At 37.9% G+C, this 27,840-nt stretch overlaps 1 long non-coding RNA gene across 1 annotated transcript in view; it reads left to right on the plus strand.

Annotated features, from left to right (window-relative positions):
- The window catches only part of LOC107555601 (uncharacterized), a 37,330-nt gene that overhangs the window by 3,984 nt on the left and 5,506 nt on the right, over window positions 1-27,840 (plus strand). The window contains exon 2 of the long non-coding RNA XR_001605181.1: window positions 1,541-1,687. This is a non-coding gene — a long non-coding RNA (uncharacterized lncRNA). The remainder of the gene's footprint in view (window positions 1-1,540; window positions 1,688-27,840) is intronic.

Genomic DNA, 27,840 nt, shown 5'->3' on the forward strand with positions numbered 1-27,840 from the left:
AAGTAAAATGCGCACGGCGCTTTTAAGCTATTTAAAAGCGAAGGAAAGCGAGGAAAAGAGGAAAAATTCAAACGAACAATTGCTTTACTTCGAATTGCCGCTATTTGAAAGTGAACGTAAAATTTTGTTATAAAATTTATACCGGTGATACCGGTATTACCGGTGTTGTCACACGTCGATTAACCGGTGGGAAAATTTCCTCACCATCACAACCCTAATCTGGGTCAGCGTCGCCACACGCTCCCGTCATGGTACTGTCGTGAACGCGACTCGTGATCTTAAATTGTGTTCCGAAGATGAACGAAGGTCTTACGGTTTCCAACAGCAGGAGGGTGAGTAATTAATGACAGAATTTTCATTTTTGGGTGAACTAACCCGTTAAGAAACGTTCCCTTGTTGATTAATAGTTGTGAAGAAACTCCGCACATGTCTGACTGGAAAAACGCTTTCTTGAGAAACCGCGTGATCCCGCCTCACAGTCAAACAGATAGGCAAGCACCAGGATCTTCTCAAGGTCTACAGCTGGTCTTCAAACAGATTGATGGACTTCACGTAAAACAGATGTTTATACATGCTATGGAAAAGTTAAGATGTATTGTTAGATTGTGTTACTAGTCATAATTTCTCATATTTTCACTTTTAACCATCAGGTGTACCCAGTGCTTGAAGTGGGAAAAAAGAAGTGCCGGTGTTGTGCCCAATTTTGACCCCCTGCCAAATTATTACCCCCCTCGTTCAATTCGCTACCTGATTGGCTAATCCTAACCCCTCCCCCACACCTACTCCTAAACCTACCAATACTGGGGGAGGAGGGTCTGGCAGGGGGTCAGAATTGGGTGCAACAACGGTACCATTTTTTATAATTCACAATGTATGTATAGTGCCACAATCAATCAATAATTAAATAAAAGTTTTCAATACAAATTAGCACAAGTCAATCTGCGATACCAAACAGTACCACAGGGAGACGCCAAAGACCACTAAACCTACTATATGGATCCATTCAGAATCGCTAAACCTCTGACCACCTTCAGCCAGCGTCTATTATAAAACACTCTTGCTTTTAAGCCAAAAACACGCTGAACAGAATAATTGAATGACATCTGGACGTAAGTCACTATTCTCTCCACAATCTCTGATGAAAATGTAAACGCTATATAAATCGCGATTCATTCGATTCTTAGCGTTTTAAATCAATTACTGTCCGAAATCGGCGATTCACGATTCAAAAGTCATGTTTCAAGATCGATGCATATGCATCGTCAGGGTTTGTAATCGATGCATCGATAAAACGTGTGAATCGTTACACCCCTAATATATATATATATATATATATATATATAAAAATTGTAGAACGTTTAGTTTTAGATTAATTATATTGTGTCACACTGCAGTACACTGTCACTGCTTGACATCTTATGCCAACCCAAAAACATTTTTAATTTGATGAATTATTGTTAAAAATGTACTTGCCCTTGATTACAGAGATGTTTTTGTTTTCTTTTTTCTCCTTTTCTTCCTGTGATTGGCATAACAACAGTCAGAGTCACTGGCATCACTCCAGTATCAGCTGCACGTGACCCTGTTTGACTCGGGTCACCAGCACTTATTTGGGCGCACAGGGAAGAGTAGCTCACACTCTGTCAGTGGCATGCAGGGTCAGAGCGGTCGAGTGCTCTTCAATGAGGTAGGGTGACTCATTTCTCACTGACTGATGATATTTAGTGTTATTTTCATGATGCAACACCTTTTCATGCTTGACTAAGGGTGTTATCCATTCAGAAGTCGTCTTCTCTTCATGCCCTGTTCCATGTAGAGAGGTGACCTCTTTAAAGTGACAACTCAAAATGGATTGCAGAATTACAGTAGTTCGAGCTGAGCATCTAGACAATAAAGCTGTACATCACATGACTCTCAGTATGCTTGTTGAGAAGGAATCTGCTATTAGGCCCTGTCCAGCTTTTGTCCTGTGTTGGTCTTGTTGTCTCACTCTGGAGAGGGAGTATTTACAGAAACGGGTCTGTACATCGATCACATCCAAGGCTCTTTTTTTTTTTGCTGGACCAGTTTAGTTGACCTGCCCTGCCCTTTTCCACAGCAAATGTGATAAAATATATAATAATACATAATATATATTACAAAAACAAAAATAGATATTAGAAAAATGTGTAAAGTATAAAAATATATACACAAGTCATCCTCGCAATTACAGTAAATCCTCATATATTAGCTAACCTGACTGCTTTACATCCATGACACATTTAATCACAATTCTCAACAAAAAATGAAGCATTAATCATTCCTTTTCACAACTGTTCAATAACCTTGTTCAGACAAAATGTATTTTCCTGTTTTGACCCCACCAATGAAATCAAATTGGTCGAGTAAATGATTCAGTGACTAGGGATATGCCCAGGGTGCAAACTACGGGGGAGCTAGGGGGAGCTTGGCTCCCCTTAATAAGACATGGGCTCCCCTGAAAACGTTTTTGTGAAATTTTGGGGGGTCTTAAAAAATATTGACAATGTGTTATTTTGACGTGCAATTTCAGTTTTGTGTAATGTGATCATCATGGATTATTATGTGTAAAATTGCTAAAATATCATTCATTCATGCATGACGGCGATTTAAACCTAATTCACTTAAATAAAGATAACTATATATGCTATTCTTGTCATGAGCACCAAGGTGTGGGGGCGCTGCGGTGCAAATTCCACTCATGTTTAGTACGTTAACTCAAAGATTCGTAGAAAAAATATAAACGTTGGATTCTGTGGTCGATTCTGTGTTAAGGTAAGGCATGTTATTCGCAATTATGTGTATTGGCTGGGTTGTTATAGATCTGCGTGACTCTCGATGTCTTAGGCCTAATTGAACGGAGGAATTATAGTATTCTTCTGTAGCCTGACGACGAGTCAGGTTAACTTTACGTTAACCATTGTTCATGTGAACTCAAAGACAGCCTGATGCTTTGTTTATAGACTATTTGTGGGTGGCTGTTTGTTGTTTCACCTATCAATCGTGTCGATAAAGTATAATAGGGTAAATCCTGTATAGTGATTTATCCTATAGTGCTTGCATAAAGCAAGTAGTGCATACACTTGTAGCTGTTATGTATCTTTGTAATTCATTGCAAGCCCTCTTTTGAGGCACGCGTAAGCGCACATGGTATAGTTCGAACACTGAGTGGAACAATATGTTCAAATACTCCATTTAATGCCAAGAACTTTACATAAACACAAGTTGATAAGTAAATAAGCATGTTTGCATTATTTTCTTTCTCTGGCCATAATTCTAACCTTGAAATCAGGATTAGGCATAAAATAATGTCTTCACAATCATTCATACATGTACAAATAGAATAGCAAATGAACAAAGTTGTAGCCTGGAAGATAGTAATCATGTCTTTGTTTTTCTGGTGATTAAGGAATAATACAAGACTTCTTCACTTTACAAATCTAGCGTAGCGTTAGCTCTGGCAGGTCACGTTAGTCAAGCTCGCATCAGCTGACTCTCAGCTGATCCCCATCAACCTATGGGAATACGACACCTATCTAAGCATTCATATATAAGGTCCCTCAGTATTATCAGCAGTTTTCACATTGCTCAATAGCTAATTACCCTCCTCCATCCCCATCTCCTCCTCTGTCAGTCAGGATTCAGCCTTCTGATTCTCCTTTGATTCAGACTAATTCTAAAATGTGTACATAACATTATTGAACTTTAACTATATCTGCAATACATTGATGTTGGTTCTGTTCTGTTAACCCGGGGGGGATATCGCTGCTCTCCCTGCTCTCATCCATGCTAGGCTGCATGAATGCGCAGGGAGTTCTTGCCAAGAACAGAACCATACCGCCAATCCAAACTGTATGCTAATTGTCAATCATCTTTGACGATAGTGGTCCTGACAGAAATGAATGTCAAAAGCAAAAATTGCTACATATTTTGTGAAAATGCTAGTGAAAAACAGGCACTATTTTTGGAATCAGCACCCAAAATTAGTAAGAAACAAGCATTGGATCTCATTCAGCAAATATGATGCACAGATTATGAGAGTCTGTATGTTAAATGCATCTTTTTTATAACTTGTTCGATATGTCAGGCTTATTGAACCCTTGAAGACGTTGTTACATAACAGTTTAAGTGGGGGTGGGCGCAATCAAATCGCCCTGCCATTATATCAGACCATCAAGAGTGTCAAATGGAGAGCAGAAGCACTCCTCGCACTAACCAGGCATACTGTGCGAGCGAGCGAGCTTACATCCGGCAAGAAAAAAGTGGTATAAAAATGGCAGAAGTGCCATGCTATTACACGCTACAGTGTACATGGTAATGAGATAGTTGTGTGCTGCCATTTAAGACATTGACGGCTGTACAGTGTGCACTTAGAGAACCTCATCTGACAGGGAGAAGAAGAAAATGAAAAAATATGATCAAATTAAGTCTTTTAACATTTCGGGGGGAAAAAATTTACCCAACGGCTTGTGTCAAAGCAGAGACTAACTAATTATTTCCAGTGACAGAGCCCGTAATGAACCAGCTGCTGTTCAGGTCAGCACACGGGCTGATATTCCCCATATTCCCATATCACTGTTTACTGTCCTAACGGCTTCCAGGTCAGTGAACTGGACACTGAGATACATGCCCTGTCTGTGGCATATGAGGACCCATTCACCAGACTGTTTTAATATGAGAGCATCAGCATAATCCTGCAAGGTACACTGGATAATCAAGGCTCTCAAGAGAACGTCGGAGCTGTGAGAGGATGCATAACCTTGATGTGAAGATATTAAAGTAGTTGATGGAGCAATTAAGAGATGCGGCTAACGATCTTCATCAAGGCTATTCAGCCTACTCGGAATAGTGAGGAATTTTCCAAACTGCTAAAGGGAGATTCCCCGCTGTCTGGTAATTTGGCAGCCGATCCACCTTAGACCTTTCTGGAGTGCAACAAAGCATGTGCCTTATTGCCACTGTGTATTGTAAAGCTAAAAAAAGAATGTAGATATATATAATGCTTGGGGGAGGCTAAATTCGTAGTAATTAGTTGTGTTTTTAGCAGCAGATCACCTAGATGTGAAAAAATCCCTCTGGTTTACCAGCAGTTTCATACTTAATTTTCTCCTTATCTAACACACTGCTAAACTCCAATAGCCATTGCTCACAGTTTTGCTCAAATTCTTTGTTCCCTACCGCATTGATTTCTAGATTACCCGAACTTTCATTCTTATTGATGCTTCAAATCAAAGCAGCACAGAGAAAAGCCATAAAAAACAAGATGAGATACATTTCTGAGTTACATTTGAAAAATGTAAAAAAAAACTTTAAATAACTTGAGTATAAGACTACTCTCAACCAGCCACTGGACCGTATGAAATGGCTCTATAAAGTAAGAACACATCTAAACAGAACATGCAACAATATATTGTGTAAAATGTGCACTTTATCATATGACTATGGTAAGACAGCACCTTCTGGAGAACCTGTGAATGCAAGAAGTTGCAGCATAGCATCCTACATTAGGTAGAGAATGAACAATGATGCTTGCCTGGCTCCATCGTCATTCCCACCTTAAACATGCTCTCCACATTATGCCCCTGGAACAGCTGCTAACCAGATGTAATGGCAAGGACATCTGTCAAATTCTGCCACTTTAAAAAAACAGAACTTGTAGTTGCTCAGTTTTCATCTTTTTTTGGAATGGGGGTCATAAATGCTAGGAAACTAGAGTAATGAACATTTGAATGAAAAGTTCTTCCACTTTATGGCTGTTACTCATGAGCAGTTGTAATTCCTGAGCGTATAGTGTATTACTTAGCATTTGACTGACTTTTTGTCCATGCGGAATGTATAATAAAGATTTGTTACATGAATGTCTGTTTTGGATTGAATCCTACTCTTGCTATGTATGTACTGTAAGTGCTAAGAGCTCCTGTTAACCATAAATAAATCCCTGGCCATTACAGCTTTTCTGATTCTGATTCATCCTGACTTTCCACTGACAAATAGCACACCATCTGAACCTTATGATCAAAATGTCACTCTAACAGTGAGAGATGTGATTCATAAAATGGCATAAATGTCATGACCGCACAGAAAATGTTGTTCTGGCGTGGTGTACTGTGGTATGTGAGGGTGTGTTTAGCTGATACTCGACCTAATTTGCGCGCGTCAAGTCTTTGGTTATCGCATCGCGGTTATTTGGCGACCCCTAGCGAGCGCTGTGCGAATAACTTCAACTCGATTCGCAATCTTGTTAATTACGAGCCCTCTAGTTATTCATACAAACCAGCATCACTTAAAACGTTTCCTCGGGAACATTACCAACGCAAAGCTGTGAGGTTTAAGTAAGACGTCGCGTTCAAAACAAGAGAAGTGAAAACAGCATGACGCGCATCAACTTGCCACAAAACTCTTCACAGATGACAGGATTTTGGCAATGTTCGTTTAATGCATTCAGCCCTTAGCTGAGAGATCTCAAAAGGGATATTTATTACCTGCGTGTGACACACCGTTTCAGCCACATTTTTCCAGACAACAATTCCGAATCAGTCCTCTTGGTATTCGTCCATTTATGCGTTCCAACAAACGTCGACGCTAGAGCGTAATGGTCACCTTAAGTTAGACACCTTACTCCAAATGTTACGGATGCTAGCATTCTAATGTTATATATCCCGAGAAACCGAAAGCTTGAAATAGCTCCACGTCTCTCCAGAGCGCACCAAACGAGGACTGGGCGAAATATTCACGAAAAACAAGGACGCGTCTTGTCCCCTTTTTTAGTTGCTCGCCGTCTGTGGTCGATTCTGTGTTAAGGTAAGGCATGTTATTCGCAATTATGTGTATTGGCTGGGTTGTTATAGATCTGCGTGACTCTCGATGTCTTAGGCCTAATTGAACGGAGGAATTATAGTATTCTTCTGTAGCCTGACGACGAGTCAGGTTAACTTTACGTTAACCATTGTTCATGTGAACTCAAAGACAGCCTGATGCTTTGTTTATAGACTATTTGTGGGTGGCTGTTTGTTGTTTCACCTATCAATCGTGTCGATAAAGTATAATAGGGTAAATCCTGTATAGTGATTTATCCTATAGTGCTTGCATAAAGCAAGTAGTGCATACACTTGTAGCTGTTATGTATCTTTGTAATTCATTGTAAGCCCGCACTCAAGCGCACAAAGCCCCCCCTTATAAAAAAAAAACAAGTGGGTTCCCCCAAAATCCACGGTATAGTTCGAACACATGCCGATACGAGTATCGGTACCGAATGGTTCACAGGGCAAATTCCAAATGGAAGTGATCTCCTATCCCCTATCCCCTTGGAGTGGGGGCTTTGGAGTGAGCAGGGCACGTGCGTGCCATTATGTAGTCTTTTGGGATGTAATTTCCTCATTATCTTCAGCTGGCATGTTCCCGTGACAACGCAGCAAGGTGTCCATCAGCAGATGTCGCTGTTTTACTGTCATAAATATATTTTTATTGTTGTTAACATAACTGTTACAAATAAACATTCATTTTATATTTTAAAAAGTTTTTAAAATATGCTATATAATATACAAAAACTAATATATATATATATAAAACATAAAAAAAATTTTTATGCCGGTGTCCGCTGACGGCACCGTGCTGCGTTGTCACGGGAACATGCCAGCTGAAGATAGTGATGAAATTACATCGCTCGCTTTGCCAAGTGCATTCCAAAAGACTACATAATGGCACGCACGTGCCCTGCTCACTCCAAAGCCCCCACTCCAAGGGGATAGGGAGGATCACTTCCGTTTGGAATTTGCCCCGTGAACCGTTCGGTACTGATACTCGTATCGGCACATCCCTAATAGAAACAGTCACTTGTAGCAATGCTATTTTAGTACTGATATACTATTATATATTGTTATTATTTTGAATTAGATTTTATATTTATATTTTCTTTTCATAAATTTTTTTGTAATTTTGTTGTGTTTTGTCATTATTTATTTATTTAAATGTGTAAGTTTTATTACATTTTAGTTTTTTATTATTTCAGTACTTCAACTTTAACAAGAAATTTTGCCTTTGCACCTAGCTAAAAGTTTATTTTATTTTATTTCACTTAAGGTTTATTTTATTTCAAGTAATGAAATTGTGTTTTATGGTTTTAGTTTTAGTTATCGATAATAACCCTGTTTGTTAGTTTCTGAATAAATCAGTGTTTTGGAAGGAAGAGTTTGAGGGAATGACTCACTGATGACAGTCACTTGTTGCCACCTACTGGTGTATCAAAGTAACTTGCAGAAACACTCACCAAAAAATCTTCAAAATCTGTTTAATTCAGCCTTATTTGAGTGGTTATTTTTGATTGCACTTATAAATAAAACCAGTCTTTCCATTATGCCATTGAGGCTATTTATTTTTCATTTTTTCCATTAATGATGCCAGTCACCCTGACCCTGGGTGCACACATTTTTTTTATCTTTGTTACAGCTCAACCTCTTAGTTTTGCTGAAACTCTCAGGTTTGAAGTATCAGTGCTGGCAGCACACAGCACAAACAAACCGAACCCAGCAGAGTTTATTGGAGATGATAGACGTGTTCTGGCCTCTCTCAGCAAGCACAATAAAGGCCCATCTGAGGCTGTGAATTTACAGTCTAGCTGTCCAGAAGACCACACACACTTCTGTCTGCATGCCTGGCACCACTGTAATTCACTTAAATCTCCCATTATGATCCTCCAAGTGGAAATAAAAGTTCTCGAAAATGTCCACTCTGAGTCACAGACCGTGGAGACCGCGGTTAATGTCTGCAGCACGCTCCATTTCCAGTTACTCGCTGTGCCATTGTGTTTTATTACATGTTGCCATTTCTCTCCCAACAGCTGTGTGGCTCTGCATATTGTATTGAAAATGGTCTCCCTTTTGCCTTCCTGTCAACCATTTAGTTTTTTTTGTTGTTGTCTAATCGGCGGTTCACAGTTGCATTGCCCTGTTTTTGCCGCAGCTGCTTGTGCCAAGCAAATGGAGAGAATTTACACACCACAAAACTGTATTTTGCATTATTTTTTATTAAAAAGGTTACATTCAGGGCTCCCACAGTTTTAATGCATTTGAATGACTTTTCCAGTCATTTGTGCTACATAAGCTTTTTAAAAATTATTTTGATTCTAACCGATTTGGTAATGAATCATTCATTTTGTTAACTGGTTGACAAACATTTTGTGACTGATTCATTGAAACAATCTGAGAATTTGCTAACAAATCAAACATTTCTGTTGTTTGAAAGAAAGACTTGCTCTACACAACAGTACACATATGTAATACACAAATACACAAATGTATTCCCTAGAAATGTCCATGATTTATCATGACGTTTAATATTTTATTAGTTTGCATGATTTTTACAGACCTTCTATTGCCCTTCAAAAATGTGTGGTCGGTATGATTTTAATTCAGCAATGATGCATTAAATTGATCAAAAGTCAAGTCACCTTTATATTATAGCGCTTTATACAATAGAGATTGGTTTCAAAGCAGCTTTACAATATTAAACAGGAAAGTAACAGAATCAGTGATGCAAACTTCAAATATGAGGCAAATCCATTCAAATTCTGCTATAAAACAGCTGTAGCAAGACAATTATCATTATTTATCTCGTCAGTTCAGTGTTGCTTCAGTCCAGTTCAATAACTGTGTAAAGTTAATTCATTATGAAACAACTTTGTTCATCAAAGAATCCTGAAAGGTTTCCACTAAAATATTAAGCAGCACAACTATTTTCAACACTGATAATAATAAGAAATGTATTTTGAGCACCAAATGAGCAAATTAAAATGATTTTTGAAGTGACACTGAAGATTGAAGTAAAGGCTGCTGAAAATTCAGCTTTGTCATCATGGGTTTAAATTAAACTGTAAATTGATCGTAATTCTATTTGACAGTATTATTGTTTTTACTGTATTTTTGATCAAATAAATTTAGCCTTGGTGAGTGTAAAAAAAAGCTTACCAACCCCAATCTTTTGAACAGTAGTTAATGTGTTGCCACATCTGGGGAGAAAAATCTTTAGACCTAGATTAACCACTAATATGGCAGAAGTTATTATGAGATGCTAATTTCATGACCAGTGTTTCTTTAGTAGACTATTTGTATATCTTTTGTTTTGAATCCCTTGCATCAGCAAGGGACAGACTATCATTCTCATAATTATACTTGCACCATTTATGATGTTGTAGTCCTCATTAACACACCTACCACCATCCAGTAACTTCATTATTTACTTCCCAAAGCCAAATGCTACTTGCATTCTGTGCTTGACGATAGTTCATTTTTGAACTTGCTTGAACCCCAATGTTATTCACTAATTAGCCTGGCTAATTCATTTTCTGCCGTCTAACACAGAGTGAGAGGTTCTTGTTTATGGAATTGTGATGTGCTAATTTCCACCGTCGTCAGTGTTGAAGCCGAATAAAACGTCTGCTCTTCTGTGAAACCCCAGGAGCAGCAGCAGCACAGAAGAGGGACCGGGAGATCACATAAGGTCTGTCAGACATGATGGATCTGTTTTAATATACGCCTCAGAGAAAGACTCCAAACAGGGGGAGTGATTATAGAGGAATGAAGATAGAATTAAAGCGGGACTCCCCCTCTGGCCCAACTCTAATGGAGGGGTGTTATGACAAAACTGATGTTTTGTGTGGAGATGTAGGAATCGATAGATCTAATCTGATCAGCGACCTTTGGTTTGAAGGAATAAAGATTTGAGGCCTGTGTTGATTTAGGTGAAAAGAAAGCCGATTGTTGGATGAAGTCTAGTTTATTGTGAATCACTATCAGGCTTATGGTATGAGATCATGCTTTGTTTCTTAAAGGACCCCTAAGTTCCATTTTTGTTGCAGACCTAATCAGATATTTTCTTTTGCTAAGGATGTTGGAGTGTCACACCAGGCCTCTGTTTGTAAAGGTCCAGCCTCTTTAAACCCCTATAAATCACAGGTTGTGTCTGGGGAACATGGGTTATTGATGATGGGAGCCATAAAGCTCTTCGGCCTGTAGAGGGCAGTGCTGTCACACAGTTGAGTGGAAGCGTTATTGGACTGTGGTTCAGAAGAGTCAGGCGTTGCCATTGACTCCCCTTGTGTGATGTTAAACTGTTTCTCCTCACTGGCTATATGATAGGCAAAGTGCAAAATGGCAGTGTCAGTGGGGAGCTGGGAAAACTATAGACCCATAGATTTATGGGGAAATATCACAAATAAATGTTCAGGTCGTATTTCATCCCTAATTCAAAAGGAAAAAAAAAATAAATAATATTTTGCATGAACAAATTGAAGCCTGTTATTAGGACCATTAAGATTTTGTGCCTCGTGATATTATTTTCAGGACAATTAAACACATTTTACCCCTAAATTCTTATTACTGAAATGCAGTAAATAAATAACTAAATGAATAAATAATTAAATAATGTAATTCTCATTACTGGAATATCAAGGCTCATGCCTATTACTTCGTGGATACAATTGTTATTATTTGTATTTATTTATTCATATTTTTATAAGTTGTGTACAGCATAACATGTTTTTTCCCCCACCCTAATTCAAAAGAAAAGAATAAGAAATTATATTTTGCATAAAAAAATGTAAGCTTGTTTTTAGGACCATTAAGATTTTTAGTCTTGTTATAAATTTATCAGGACAATTGAGCATAATTATTTTCCCTTAAATTCTCATTACTGAAATCCAGTATATAAATAAATGAATACATGATTAAATAATGTAATTCTCATTACTACAATTGGGAAAAATCCTGTGCTAATTACTGGTAAACAAAGTTACAGGCTAAATTTACACTTAGTTGATCTTAGAAGCTGGTGACATATCTGTTCAACCAATTAGCACAACATTTTATGACATGCGACAGCACTCTATAGAGAACTTTTAGCTCTTATTAGTGCTTATTTAGTTTTCTATGCCCACATTCTGGACTCTAAATTAGAAATCCTTAATGGATAGCCAGGAGTTCATTAAATTCTGTAATTAGTTGAGAGAGAAAAGTGATGTTAAATGCAGTGTGATGTAGCGTTCTGGGATGTCCATTCATTCCTCTGGGTCGGTCTGGTTTCCTCCACGAGAGCCTCTCAGCAAGCATGCAGCCAGTGCCGTGTCAGGTGCTTCATCTCTTCAACTTTCACAGCGTTCAATAGGCTGGACCGCAAGGTCCACAGATCTCCCTCTTTCAGCGTGATTCATGTTCTCAGGCTCTAAGAGCTTCGCGGATGTTTCAATACCCCTTTTAACTCTTCCACTCGTTCTGACACAAGCCTAGAGATTCATTTCAATTATATATGTGGCTCACCAGCCGTCCAGGAAATTATCAATATTTCAGCTCATGGAGAAGCAAACATCCCTGAGATCAGCCGGTCCTTAAAGGCACTCGCACCCTAAAGAAGAACAGGGCAGTTCTTGAAGGAGGGGAGGCATTGTGAAGATTATTGTTATTTGACATTTTATGCATACTTATGACAGACAGTGTTGTTTTAGTATTATTTATATACTATTACGGTGCCAACCAAAAGTTTGGAATAATTAGGATTTTTTTTTTTTGCATTTATTTGATCAACAATACAGAAAAAACCCAACAGAGATATTGTACAGTGGTGTGAAAAAGTGTTGGCCCCCTTTCTGGTTTTAAATTTTTTTGCATATTTGTCACACTTAAAAGATTCAGATCATCAAACTAATTTTAATATTACACAAAGATAATGCAAATAAATACAAAATGCAGTTTTTAAATAATTATTTATTTTATTAAGAGAAAAAAGCTGTCCAAACCTGCCTGGCCCTATGTGAAAAAGTAATTGCCCCCTAAATCTAATAACTGGTTGTGCCATGCTTTGCAGCAACAACTGCAATAAAGTGTTTGCGATAACTGGCAATGAGTCTTGGCCCACTCTCCTTTGCAGAATCGTTTTAATTCAGCCACATTGGAGGGTTTTCAAGCATGAATTGACTGTTTAAGCATCTCAATCAGATTTAAGTCCGGACTTTGATTTGGCCACTCCAAAACCTTAATTTAGTTTTTCTTGAGCCATTCAGAGGTGGACTTGCCGGTGTGTTTGGGATAATTGTCCTGCTACATAACCCAAGTGCGCTTGAGCTTGAGGTCACAAACTGATGGCCGGACATTCTCCTTCAGGATTTTCTGATAGAGTGCAGAATTCCTGGAGTCCCAAAGCCTTAGAAATGGCTTTTTAACCCTTTCCAGACTGAAACATGTCAACTGTTTTGATTCTCATCTGTTTTTGAATTTCTTTAAATTGCAGCATGATGTGTTGCTCTTTAAGCATGCTTCACTTTGTCAGACAGGTTCTATTTAAGTGATTTCTTGATTCAACAGGTCTGACAGTAATCAGGCCTGGGTGTGGCTAGAGAAATTTAACTCAGCTTTCTGAAATGTGGTTAATTGCAGTTCTTTCATGATTTAACAGGAGGGGGCAATTAATTTTTCACATAGGGGCACGTAGGTTTGGACAGCTTTTTTCCCTTAATAAATGAAATCATCATTTAAAAACTGCATTTTGTATTTACTTGCATTATCTTTGTGTAATATTTAAATTTGTTTGATGATCTGAAACATTAAAGTGTGACAAACATGCAAAAAAAAAAAAGAAATCAGGAAGGGGGCCAACAATTTTTCACACCACTGTATATGTATTGTAATGTTGTAATGTAATGTTTTCTATTTGACTATATTTTAAAAAGTAATTTATTCCTGTAATGGCAAAGCTGAATTTTTGGCAGTAATTACTCCAGTCTTTAGTGTCACATGATCCTTTAAAAAGCATTCTAATATGTTGATTTGGTGCCAAGAAACATAAAATTGACTTCATTAATGCTTTTATTCAGTAAAGATATATTAAATTGATCAAAATTGACAGTAAAGACATTTATAATGTTAAAAATATAAAATGTCAAATAAATATTGTTAATTGAACTTTCTATTCATAAAAGAATCCTGAAAAATGTATTCAGGTTTTTACAAAAATACGGTATTAAGCAGCAAAAACTGTCTTCAACACTGACAATAATAAGAGCCATTATTAATAACTGAGCACACCATATAATGGTGCGTTCAAGTCATGTCGGATAGATCGTATTTACAAGTTGAATGCACATGAACGCCACCACAAAGTCGTTATTACGTGTGGGAAACTCGAAATTTTCTTTAAGCCCTGAGTTTCTGAGTTAAGGGCGTGTCAATGAGAAACATGGCGGAATCGACTGTAGTTGACGGTACATTTTTGTTTAAATTGATAGTTTAGTTGTCTTATAAACTTCAATTGGTCATGTTCTTGTTACGCAGCTAGTTAATGAAATCCAAGTAAAAAAAATGCAGACCCTGTTGTATTTTCTTGTAATTTATTAAAAGAAGTTACACCGCCATCTTGTGCCGACTAAACTGACTTGAACGCACCTGACATCGTAATTACGACTTGTCAACTCGTAAGTACGAATGTCCCAGGAGGACGTGAACGCAGCATAAGTGTCAGGCCTGTGTTCTATTTCTCCCACGTGTTTGTGTACGTCTCATTATTAGTTGATTCCTTGCACCTGTCTGTCCCTCGTTAAGTTTAGAATAAATGTGTAGTCTGCCTCATGTTTTCTTGTCGAGTCTTAAATACATACAGTGGGTACGGAAAGTATTCAGACCCCCTTAAATTTTTCACTCTTTGTTATATTGCAGCCATTTGCTAAAATCATTTAAGTTAATTTTTTTTCCTCATTAATGTACACACAGCACCCCATATTGACAGAAAAACACAGAATTGTTGACATTTTTACAGATTTATTAAAAAAGAAAAACTGAAATATCACATGGTCCTAAGTATTCAGACCCTTTGCTGTGACACTCATATATTTAACTCAGGGGCTGTCCATTTCTTCTGATCATCCTTGAGATGGTTCTACACCTTCATTTGAGTCCAGCTGTGTTTGATTATACTGATTGGACTTGATTAGGAAAGCCACACACCTGTCTATATAAGACCTTACAGCTCACAGTGCATGTCAGAGCAAATGAGAATCATGAGGTCACAGGAACTGCCTGAAGAGCTCAGAGACAGAATTGTGGCAAGGCACAGATCTGGCCAAGATTACAAAAAAAATTCTGCTGCACTTAAGGTTCCTAAGAGCACAGTGGCCACAGTGTACTTGGACTGAATGTGCACATTTAAACATTAGGAACCAAACCCATGACCTTGGCGTTGTTCTCGCCATTCTCAATTCTTGTTGAAAAAGAACGAATTTGAGCTGACGTGGAGTGCAGGTACTCGTCAGATGAGAGGCGGCGAACGAAACAATGCCTTTGAAGACTATGAATGTGATGAAGAGAGAGAACAGAGGGCGAGAAGAATGGTTTCGTCTCCTCAGTGTGTGGTGTGAAAATAATTCTGCAATCAGCACTCCCCATGGCTTCACCTGCTGCACTCGTTCTCATTTCGAACATCTCCACTCCTCTTTAATCTCTTCTTCTCTGTCTGCTCAAAGTCTTAAGAGCAGCTTTGTTAGTGCGCCGTTGTTCTCTCTTTTAAGTCCAAGAACAGCTTTTGTGTAGTGTTTTTTTAGATGAGAGCACCATGCAGAGAAAGAGTCTTTAGAAGTGTGACGTTATGGATTTAAAGGAACTGTATGACTGACTGCTGCATGAGCTTGCAGCTCTACACGGTAATGACTCATTTTAGCAGCCGTACTTCACTTACATCTTGCATTTGTTACAGTAGTTTCACAGGAACATAGAGAGTGCTGACGTATATCGACTGAGGTGAATGAGTGCGAAGACAGAGCAATTGTATTTTACACTGAAATGTCATCAGGAGGATAGAGAGTTCTCGGTTCATCAGTCAGTCAAACTTCAAACTGGTACAACTGTTATGCTTGTGTTTGAGCACATCTTTGAGATATAAGGATTGGTTTTTTTTAAATTTACTAACCATTTAGGACATTTAGACTGCCTTTATGGTACTTTTATTCCTGTGATAGCAAAGCTGAATTTTCAGAAGCCATTGCTCCAGTCTTCAGTGTCACATGATCCTTCAGAAATCATTCTAATATGCTGATTTGGTGCTTAAGAAACATTTATTATTATTATCAAAGTTGAAAACAGTTGTGCTGCTTAATATTTTTGTGGAAACTGCTCATTTTGTTTCAGCATTCTTTGATAAATAGAAAGTTCAAAATAATTTGAAACTGATGTCTTTTGTGACATTATAAATGTCTTTACTGTCACTGTTACTTTTGATCAATTTAATGAATCCATGCTGAATAAAAGTATAAAAAAAATAAAAGTCCCAAACCTTTGAACACTAGTGTATATTTTTCTAGTTATGCTAAGCTCTAAAGTAAGTTATTATTGGGTAGAAAATGTGAGTAAAATGCATTTTTAAAACCCCTTGTATCCAGTGAATCATGAACAACTGGGAAAGTCATGCAGCCAAATACTATTGTAGACATTAGCAGGCCTTGGGGTCAAAAAGGACCACTAGCAGTTGATGCACATAATGCTTTATTATGCTCTTCTTCACTATGACTGACTAAGAAGATAAAAATGATTTGTGTGCTTTGACTTGTCAGGCTGTGCATCTTGCTTGTCTGAATATGAAAGTGTAAATCATGCTTAGTTCGTAAATTATGAGGTACCAAAATGAGGACTGGTGATGGATTCTGCAAGTTTGGCGGGATTCAGTGGTGACAGAACATAAACGCAAAAGAGTGTGCTAAACACCCAATCAACACTTAAAGCAAGTGACATGATAAAAATACATTGTTCTGAAAAATCAACAGCATCTGAAGTCACACTGACAGTCTTGTTGATTATGATGGGAGGAGTTTAATTGTGTTGATATAGCATTATTAAAGTAGTGTTGATTCGCCTATTAAAGATGGCCTTAAATGAAAATTCTTCTATTTTCTAAATGCATGTTATTGATCTTATTCTGAACTGCAAGCTCGCCTCCAAACAATCAACAACCATTGCATAGAATCAAGTCCACACCCTACATTTTTTTTTTTTTGGATAATTCACAGAAGAAAATATCTGTTGCTACTTTTGTGTGCCATTTCATTATGACTTTAACTTGCATTATGATAAAAGAACTGTGATTTAATTTTAAAATAAGTTTATTTTGCTAGACCGGAATCAAAAAAACACTTGCTCGTCTGCTCAACAGTTCCTTTTTTATGAGGATTATTGTCAATATGTTTTTGACAATATTTAGTATTAGTATTGTATCATACATAATTAGAATAAGTATTGTACAGAATTTTCAAGAAATATATTATGTACTTATAAGAAAGTTGTGCAAGTGTCAAAGGAAGTGCTATCTCTTGGAGAGAGTGTTTATGCTTACAACATTTTTAACAATGTTAGAAGAATGTACTGTGAGTGGCCATTTTTCTATATGCCAAAGCTATTAACTGTACATTTATGCGTTTTTTTCTAGTTAGACTTTTGACATTGTTGAATCTTGTTCCTTGCTTGCATCATTGAGAGCAGCTGGTCTGTAAAACCTCTTTTTTGTTAACTGTTCTGTGTATATAGTTTGTTTGAAGGTGAGGAAGGAGTCAATCTAGTTTCGAGCTCTTGAGCACAAATAAGGAACAGCTGAATTGTTAGCGGCCCCTACTGTGACGCTTCCCTTTGAAATGCTACGAAGGAACAACTTTATCAGGTCTAATTGCTTCTCTGCTCAAGGAGAGCTCTGAGCCCGAAGGTCTTGCGTCTGTGAGCGAGTGCAAACAGCAGATCTATCCACAGCACAACTGTGGACATTACATTACTCCCAGTAGGCTTTTAGAGAGACTCCTTTAATGTAGCTAAGTGTTTTGCTAGAAATACTGTATGCAAATTGCTGCAACTCCAGCAGCACTTTTGCCAATGTTTTGAGAGATTTTGTGTATTTAGCGAGCTGACAGAGATGCATGCCCTTCTCTTCACAGAGGAAGGAGCTGGTGCGTGCGTGCATATGAGCATGTTGTCGCAGCCCTTGCTTCAATCCTGTGGCGAGTGCTGGGTGTCAGCAAATTTTCCAAATCATTAAAGTAGGGCTTCATCATGATCTTTTGGTGGAAATGCAGACCGTGCTATTTTAAGATGTATAACGGCCCACAGATTATTGTTTAGAAAATACAGGTTACCTGTTGCTTGAGGGACTTCTGGTGCAAGTAATGATCATATCAATTTGCTCATCTTAAAAATGACCCTGTATATGGATCAGAAGTTATGAAAAGCAGAAGAATGGAAAAATGGTTTTCTTTTAAAGTGAGGCTTAACCAGTTTGAAGTAAGTAACATTGCACAATTTTATGGCATTGCTTTCGAGTGAGTTGATAACAAGAGGATATTGCTAAATAACAGCAAAAAATTAAAATAATACAATAAATAAATAAATAAATAAATATAATTTTTAGTTTAAGTTGAAATTGATTTCGAAACCATTGACCGAATCAATATTTAATTACTACTTGATGACATGTCTATTTCATGCAATCAGTCAAAAGTACATCATAAATGCAAAAACTCCCAAGACAGTTGCTGTAAATATTTATATTTTTCAATAAAGGAAAAAAAAAGGTTTATTTACAATAATTTCTGTTAATTATATATGTATTATGTTTTATTACAATAACCCTTTTTTTTCTTTATTTTTTTTAAAATTGGGAATTATTATACAGCTATAATGTAGCTGTAAATATTGGATGTTACTTTTAGAACAAATTATTGCTGATGTCAAAGTTATTTTAGCAATTTGGCTCTACATCGAGGGTACTCAATTTTGCAGGTTGTTTGCAACCTTCAAAGAAAATAACTCTGATGAAAAATGAAATGAAGTACATATTTTGAAGCACATTTGGAATCAATAGTAAACATTTACCAGAGGTGCTCAAACGTTTTACTACATAGGGCCAAGAATCAGACTTGATTGATGGCTGTGGGCTGAAGGTAAATGATGCATTACCAATAAATATTCTATTTTTTTTTGTCAAATTTACTTATATTCCCAGGCATTTGAAAGCAAAAATAAATGCATATATGCAAATATATGCATAGTGGTACAATTGGGGGAAGTCGTGGCCTAATGGCTAGAGAGTCGGACTCATAACCCAAAGGTTGTGGGTTCGAGTCTCGTACTGGCAGGGATTGTAGGTGGGGGGAGTGAATGTACAGCGCTCTCTTCCCCCTTCAATACCACGACTGAGGTGCCCTTGAGCAAGGCACCGAACCCCCAACTGCTCCCCGGGCGCCACAGCGTAAATGGCTGCCCACTGCTCCGGGTGTGTGTTCACAGTGTGTGTGTGTTCACTGCTGTGTGTGTGTACTTTGGATGGGTAAATGCAGAGCACTAATTCCGAGTATGGGTCACCATACTTGGGCACACGTCACGTCAATTCAAAAGTCATCATTACAGGCCACCATGGGTCCTGGTTTGGGTGTCTCTATACAATAATAACACATGCAAGTCTTCTTCTGTCTCATCTGACTGCTTCTGATTGGCTCACCCAAGAATTAATTCCAGGTGTAAACGTCTCAAGGTTGTTGCTAAGTTTAGTATTTGCCTTTTACTTATCATGTCAGTGCTCATTAAAATACTCATCAAACGTTCTCTCTGTTTGTTATTGAGTTTGTGTGACTTGTCTGTGTGTTCGACACGACAAGAAGAATCTGATCGTCGTCCTCCCCGGGACATCGGGGCCTTGGTTTTTAATTTGGGTGCTGTGAGCAGAGCTTCTCCAATTCCCACCAAAATAAACAAACCGTGGCCTGGGCATCACGCCTGAGGGCAGAGTCGCAGAAACAACACAGCCAAAGTAAATAGAGTTCTGCAGCAGTCAAACAAAGCAGCCCACAGACCTAACACACTCGGCTCCATCAAATCACTCTGCATGCTGACACGCACCTCCATACTAAAAAAAAAACATTCAAAACCTGCATACATATGTATTCAGCATATCGTATTTTCAATACGGAGTTGTATTTCATACAATAATGAGAGACTAGGGTGGGTGGCGATGAGTTGAATTCATTTTATTGATTTGGTTTGTTCGGATGGTTTGTTTCATTTATCCATTTTATAAAATGTACAGTTTCTTCATCCGTGTTCTATTCTATTCTCAGCTTCTCTTTACATCTCAGAGGCCACTATGCATCATCCTAATAAGGCCTTATTTCTTTTTAATGCTTCAAAAGGAACCGTTCTCCACTCATTATGCCCGACTCGTCTCTCAGAGCTAAATAATTTTAATAAATCAATTCTGTAACACATGGATCATATTAATCTACTGTAAAATGATTAGATTGACTCGTCTCCCTGCTGGCTCCATAGGCACTGTACTGTGTAAATTCTCACACGTTTTAGCAAAAGAAGGCAGTGGTGGGTGATCAGAGAAGGTTAATCCAGGTTATCCTGTCAGCACTGCGGTATTGATCAGCGAGGTCAGGGAAGGTTACCTGCAGGGTACAGATGCCCCTTAAACTGAATCATCTGCTCCCTGTCCCTCATATACCTTTTGCACATCCTGCTCAACTTAATTGAGTTGTTTGTATTGATTTGCAACACCTTCTGTGTGTTTGGGATGCTCGTGGTCCATCGAGGCATCGTGTACCAACGGCCGGGTTCAAAGCCTTTTCATTCTTAGCGTAGATGTCCAACACCACAGAGCGCAAAGATGAAGCCTGATTTGTTGTTATGACCGAACATGGCCAAGTAAGGCGCCGATGGTGCCATTTCGAAGGATGATACACATTTGATATGAGAAGAAATCCAGTCAACACATGAATTGTAGTGTTGGGAAGCTACTTTGTAACTGTACCCTCACAAGCTACTTTTAATTTACTGTGCATAGGTACTGCAGTCAAGCTGTGTGTTTTTTTTTAATATATGAAAAAGTACTAGTGGTCAATTGCAGCTATACTTTTTCTATACGTTTGCAGTTACTTTTTTCTGTCTTTTTTACAATAACTTTTTTTGTTTTAAATTTTTTTATATGTTTTAAAATGTGATTTATTCTTGTTATGGCAAAGTAGTTTTTTTTTCAGTCCAGAGTCACATTGGTCCTTCAGAAATTATAATAATATGCTGATTTGCTGCTTGTAGAACCTTTTTCTATTAATATCAATGTTGAAAACGGTTGTGCTGCTTAATATTTAACTGATACATTTTTCAAGGTTTTATTGATGAATAGAAAGTTCAAAAGAACATATTTTTTTAATAGATCTATTATAATAATCTGTTATGACAGTAATAAATATCTTTCCTTGTTTATTTATTTATTTAATAAATAAATAAAGTTATAATGTTATAATGTCCAGTTATGTTATGTAGTATAATGTTATAATGTCCAATTCCAGTTATAATGTCATACATAAAGACATTATAACTGGAAAAAAATATTGACCCCCAAACTTCTGAATGGTAGTGTATAAATATCACATGATGCAGTGTATAATTGTCTCTTTAGCACAAAACATTGAAAGTTTTTGAATGAGCAATGTTAGTTGGCAACATTGAACTTGAAGAGATCATTTAATTCAGATTTAATTTTCAGTTTTAATTGAAAATCTGTGAGTAAGAAGTGCAGTGCAGGGACTTGAGTCAGTGATTGTTTTTTTGAATAGATTAATTTACATACCCCATCTGAACTGATTCACTACAGTTAATCTGACTAGCAATGCTAACAATCAGGGTCTTCTTTCAACCACTACAATGAAATTATTAGGGCTTCCCTTGACTAAGAATTTTTCTGGTCGACTATATAATAAACCATTTAAATCATTATAATGAGCCTTCAATTGCCTACATTGCCTAATAAACGCTCAAGCACACGCATAAAGCTTGTCATAGCGCACCGGCAGAAGTAATGATTATAAATGTGTCAGGGAAAAACAGTAAGGAGGCTGCATTAACATTTTAATAATTCACTGATAAACAAGTGCTTTCCTTGTTTCGGTTTAAAGGTCCCATATTGTCAAAATTGAAATTTCCTGGCTTTTTTCACGATAACTGAGGTCTAGGAGCTATGTAACTACTATATAAGTTTCAAAACAGTCAGTCCACAGTTAAATGCACACAGCCTGCATAAAGTAGATGTGATTTTTCACAAACCGTTGTGACTTCGGTAAAAAGTTGACGTCAGAACTACACAGTCACCGCCTTCAGTCACCACCCCGAGCACCGCCCACCATCTCACTCTCCTTTTGCCAAACCCCCAGACAACATCGCGTCCATGCCATTGCTGAGCAACGACAACAGGAAACATGTCAAAAAGGTTAACTTTAACCACGAAACCAGATCGGCCGACCTGTAACGTTACACTCTCACTCAAAGGATGGACGATCTGACAGGATTGTTACTATGAGGTGGATCACATCTAACGTGTATAGTAAAGACAAACTCACCGTGTCTATCTAGTCATGATGATGTATATACATTTCAATTTCAGCAGGCAACTATTTTTACAGCTACATTATTGTTCCAGCCACAATTAATCACAACAATATATATACAATTACAAATTATTATATATAAATCGTCATTTTGTTGTTTTACACACATGCGCACAGACATTAGATGCAAGAAACATAGACATATGGCAATAAATCTGTAGACGCGCCCATAACAACAAAAGACAATACTTTATTGAACCTTTTCTGATAAGAAGTGTGCGCTGCAAACGTGAGAATTTTTGATGAATTTTTGACGATCGTTTCTGTCCAGTCTGCTCGTTTTATCGCGTTTAACCACAGCTGTCTTCATTTTTTTTGTCTGGCAGTTGCAGCAGATATGCGATCAAATTTCTGATTTAAAGCTGTATTACGTAGATTCTGGCACCCAACATCACAACAAGATGATATTTTACGCTCCTTATGTAGCCGAATCTGCGCTGGTTTGAATGGGCAGCCTCCAGTTTCCGCTTTGTTTTGCTGCCTCCAGCTAGTGCTGTGACATCGGCTGACCCTAGTTACCTGTGGTTGGCCTGGCCGTGCGTCACGCAGAAAACAACAGACCAATCAGAATAGAGGCTCATGAATATTAATTAGACGGGTCAAAATTGACCTGTTCTCAGCAGAGCTCCTGAGAGAGGAGCTGTAAAAATATATTGAGATGGTTTTTGGTACCTATACTGCAAATATATATTCTTAAGGACATCAAAACCTAAAATAAAACTCTAGAAAGGTGTAAAATATGTGACCTTTAAAGGGGTCATATGATGCGATTTCAATTTTTCCTTTCTCTTTGGAGTGGTACAAGCTCTTGGTGCATAAAGAAGATCTGTAAAGTTGCAAAGACTAAAGTCTCAAATCCAAAGAGATATTCTTTATAAAAGTTAAGAGTAAGCCACGCCTACCTAAAATGGCTCGTTCTAACACGCCCCCACATATCTACGTCACTATGTGGGAAGATTTGCATAACGCCGCCCAAATATTCACGCAAAGAAAGAAGGCGTAACTTTTATTCTCGCTGCAGTATTGTTGTTGTAAACGCCATGTTGTGAAGGCGTTGTGTGTTTGATTGTGAAAGCGAAACTACTTTGTTTGGCCTTCCAAAAGAGGACGATATCTGCTTCGTCAAATACACAAAATAATGTTCTTTTTAGCAACATCATATGACCCCTTTAAGAGATGAAGTCAGCGACACTGACTCGTCATCCCTGCAGTAGTGAAGCGCGTGTATGCATGTTTCATATGGATTACATTATTGGAGAATATTTGTTTTCCGTTTGAATCTGTTCATTTGAAAGTAGACATTTCACTCTCTATATATTTTTAATGTCTGTAAGGCAAAGATATACACGGAGTTTCGCGCTCAAGTTCACAGAGACTGAGACGGCAGAAAGCACATCCTGTTTGCTTTCATTATTTTACAAAATCGCGTTTTGTTGTTATTGTGAGTGCACACAAATAAACGTGGAGTCTTTACAGATTTGAAAGATGTATTACTCTTATCTGAATGACCAAAAATTACAGAGTATTTTAAGAGCAAGTGAGCGCAGCGGCGCCTCCATCTGTCCTGCAGTGAGCGCTACTGTTCAGCTTCCACACTCCGCACAGACACTGAATAGCGCACGTTTCTCTTGGTTAACATTAGATTGAGCGGCCATGTAAAGTTGCTAATACTTACATAATCAGATGATAAGCCATATTTGTGGTGGATAAATGATAGGCGAGCGTTTGGATGTCCTGCCCGATGTACTGTATTACCATAGTCCAGCTGTTAACGAGCTGCGTGACTTCACTTTTTTCTGCGACTAATACAATTTTGGTCGACTAATGATTAGTTGACTATTTGGGGGCAGCCCTGGAAATTATTACTTTCACTGTTCCACATATGATTAGCAGGAAAATCCATTTGCTACAGTGAACACCATGCAGCAATATTCAAGCTAAATCTCCAGCGGGAGAGAAACCTCTGTCTGTAACAGCTTGCACAGGGGTTTTGTTAATTGTAGCATTGCTCACACATTTTGTCAATACACAACTTCAGTCAGTACACAAGTGATTGCATCCTTAAACTTTGTTTTACCTATCAAATATCTGTAGTATCACTGCATGAGCTCTGATACATGGCACCAGCCAATTCATTGACCTGAACTGTTGTGTAATATTTACAAATCCGTGACACTAGCAGATATTGTTTTTCTCTCATAAGGCATTGAAGTACAGAATTTGCTTTCCTCTTCAGTGCTGTTTAGAATGTCAGTGCTGTTTGGTTTCGACCTGCTTAAGCATTCAACCATTTGTGGTTCCCTATGGGTTTATAACACAGAATTTTTGTGTCTAATTTAAATGGGTCGCACGACTCATGCTGCGCTTTCCTACTGGTTTGTGCAGCTTTGTACAAATTGGCCTGGTTTCTATAGTCGAAACCAGTTTGCACCGTGCTGTTCGTTGGGCCAGTCGATAATTGGTCTGCACTGCGCAGTTCAGTTGGGTAGCGCTGTTTTATCCCGCTTTTGGAGTGTTTGCCGTTTACGCAACAGAATACTGCAGCACATAATCACAGAGTGAAGCAATTTTGTAGTTGACATAATTTAGTCACACAGCCAGGAAAAGTGGTCACTTTTAGTGTCAGTCTCTCGGAACCCTCATATCTGTTGCTTTATTTTGTATAATTTAGAACTTTTTGGTGTAATGTTTGCTTAAAGTATACTGTGCTGTCTTTCTTTCAGGTTATTGTTTGTATTAGGGATGCACGATATTGGATTTTTGCCGATATTTGAGATCCTAAGCTTAGAATCGATTCAAGAGAGAATCGCGATGCATTCAGAAAACCTCAGAATCGATGCAGAATCATTTCTCGATTTGCGATGCATCGATTTATTGTTCCAGCCCTAGTATATATAAATACAAATACGTGCATGTATATATTTAAGAAAATTATGTTATGTTTATATATTAAATATATTTACATATAAAATATAAGAATATATATAAATCTAAATATTTTCAAAATATATACTGTATGTGTGTATTTATATATACATAATAAATATATACAGTACACATACATGTATAATGTAAACAAAAACTTTTAATCGTGATTAATCGCTTGACAGCACTAATTTTAATATTAATTTGTCTGTATATTGGTCTGTGTTTTATTGGTTTTCTCCTCTCTTCCCACACTCTACACTCCCACTTTTCCACAGCGTTACACACCCATTTCTGGAGTCTTTTTCAAATTTAAGGTGTAAAGTTAACAATGTTAATTAAACTATATGTAATTAATCTCAGGAGTTGGCACCCCTAGTACCTATTTTTTCCCCCCCTGTCAGTGAGCAGTGCAATGTACAGACATTAACAGGCTGGCCTTCTTGCTTCTCATCTGCTAGACTGCAGCAGTAGACAGCAGAGGCCCCTCGGCAAGAGCCCTGCGCTCTATGATTCACTTTCACAAGGTTAGTTATAGAGTCCCTAGAGTCTGTGTTTGTTATCTGCTTTCTGCTGCTTATACATTTTATATTCTCTCTCTCTCTCTCTCTCTCTCTCTCACACACACACTCTTACATGCTAGGCGACTTAAACAGTTGTAATGCAACATTTTCACAGAGTCTTGAACTCAGTACTTCAAAAGGTCCCATTTTTTGTTAATGAGCCCATAACAACAGAACAGCCTAACAATAATCCCTCTAGCTATGCATGACAATCTCAAACCTGCTCCCTGCCTGCACTGGATCACATTATAATGCTAGTTTACTAGGATTTGGTGCTCTTGTGAATTTTACAGGGATGTTTCATATCTCCTGACTAATGATTTGTTGACTGTGTTTTTGGGACGTCTGAACGAGTGCAAACTATTTCTGGCAGAGTGGCTCAGAAGCCGTATCCTCTCTCTGCTGATTGGCTTGTGAAGAGCGGGAGAGGGAAGATCTGTGTAATGATAATCTCAGCATCTCCTCTGCTGAATTTCTGAAGCCCATTTATTTTTATTAGGGTTTATGGGGTTGGTAGAGAATTAGGAGTCTTGATTGTGTCGTGAGTGTTTGTGTATTGAAATGCCAGCCTGCCCAGTCTTTTAGCTTATGTTCTCACCTCACAATCAGATAGATTCACAGTTTACAGATTATTAGCTGCTAATGAGAGTCAGAGGTTCAGAAAATTGGACGTGTTCAAAAATTCAGGCCTGTGACTCATTTAGAAGATGTGAGGGTTTGGAAACGCTAACCTTAAATTACACGTAAACAAAGAATATGCTGATATTATATCACAAAAGCTTATTTTTTGTTATGTTTTTTGGATATTCTCTATTATTTTTATTTTTCGATTACCTTTGCCTTCATCTAATGCTTAGTTACAGTTAATCTTTTAAGAACATGAATAATTTAATAACACTGTTGAATGTCTTCTTTAGATCTCATATATCTGAATATTTTATATATTGTACATTATAATGTTATGACTATAACTCACTTGTAGCATTTATTTATTTATTTTAGTTTTTAGAGTTTTGTTTTTGATTTATAAAGACAAAATTCTATAGAATTTTATTATTGGCTGATTATCAATTCATCTAAATAATTATCTGTATACTTATCAATATCAGCCAGAATTTTAATATTATTTTTTTCTGGGATTTCACTGTGATCCAGACACCTGATTCAGCTCTTTAAAATGAACCAAACCAAAGGCAGAATGAATCATAACTCATGTGCATTTAGAAAAAATTTACTAACATTACTAATGTAACATACTGTACATTATTGTTTCCCCTCTATGCCCCGCCTTTCTGAAACACAATTTTTACAAAGCTGATCGGTCTGAAAAGCGAGGTGTGCTCTGATTGGCCAGCTATCCAGTGCGTTGTGATTGGCCGAATACCTCAAGCGTGTGACAGAAATGTTACGCCCCTTACCATACTGTGATGCCCTCTCCGGCCGGAGCGACGAGACAAAAACATTAAAACCCATTATAAACGAGGCATTTGTTGCCTCCAGTGGGGACATAATTACGGATTATAATAACTTATACTGTCTTTTTACGCGTTGCGTTTTATCATGTCCTCTTTTGGAAGGCCAAACAAAGTAGTTCCCTTTCAGTCGGTCACTCTCGACGTCACGTCGGAGGACCGACGAAATTGGGATCTCGCTTAGAGGGACCAATCTACTTCGAGTGTAAACTAAACGAGCCAATGCACATTGGCATGCGATTATTGTATCCAGCTGCTGCTGATCACAGCGTGAGTATAAGTAGGCAGCAGGTGCAGGGCATATTCAGCTTTTCGCTTCGGAGCCGAGCGATCACATCGTTCTGCTCCTGACTACTCTACGGAGAGAAGACTGAACGAGTTCAGCACGCTCTTGGAGAGCTCTGCGTGTTGG

This window comes from Sinocyclocheilus grahami, unplaced genomic scaffold (assembly GCF_001515645.1).
Source record: "Sinocyclocheilus grahami isolate Dianchi unplaced genomic scaffold, SAMN03320097.WGS_v1.1 scaffold539.1, whole genome shotgun sequence".
NCBI classification, from domain to species: Eukaryota; Metazoa; Chordata; class Actinopteri; order Cypriniformes; family Cyprinidae; genus Sinocyclocheilus; species Sinocyclocheilus grahami.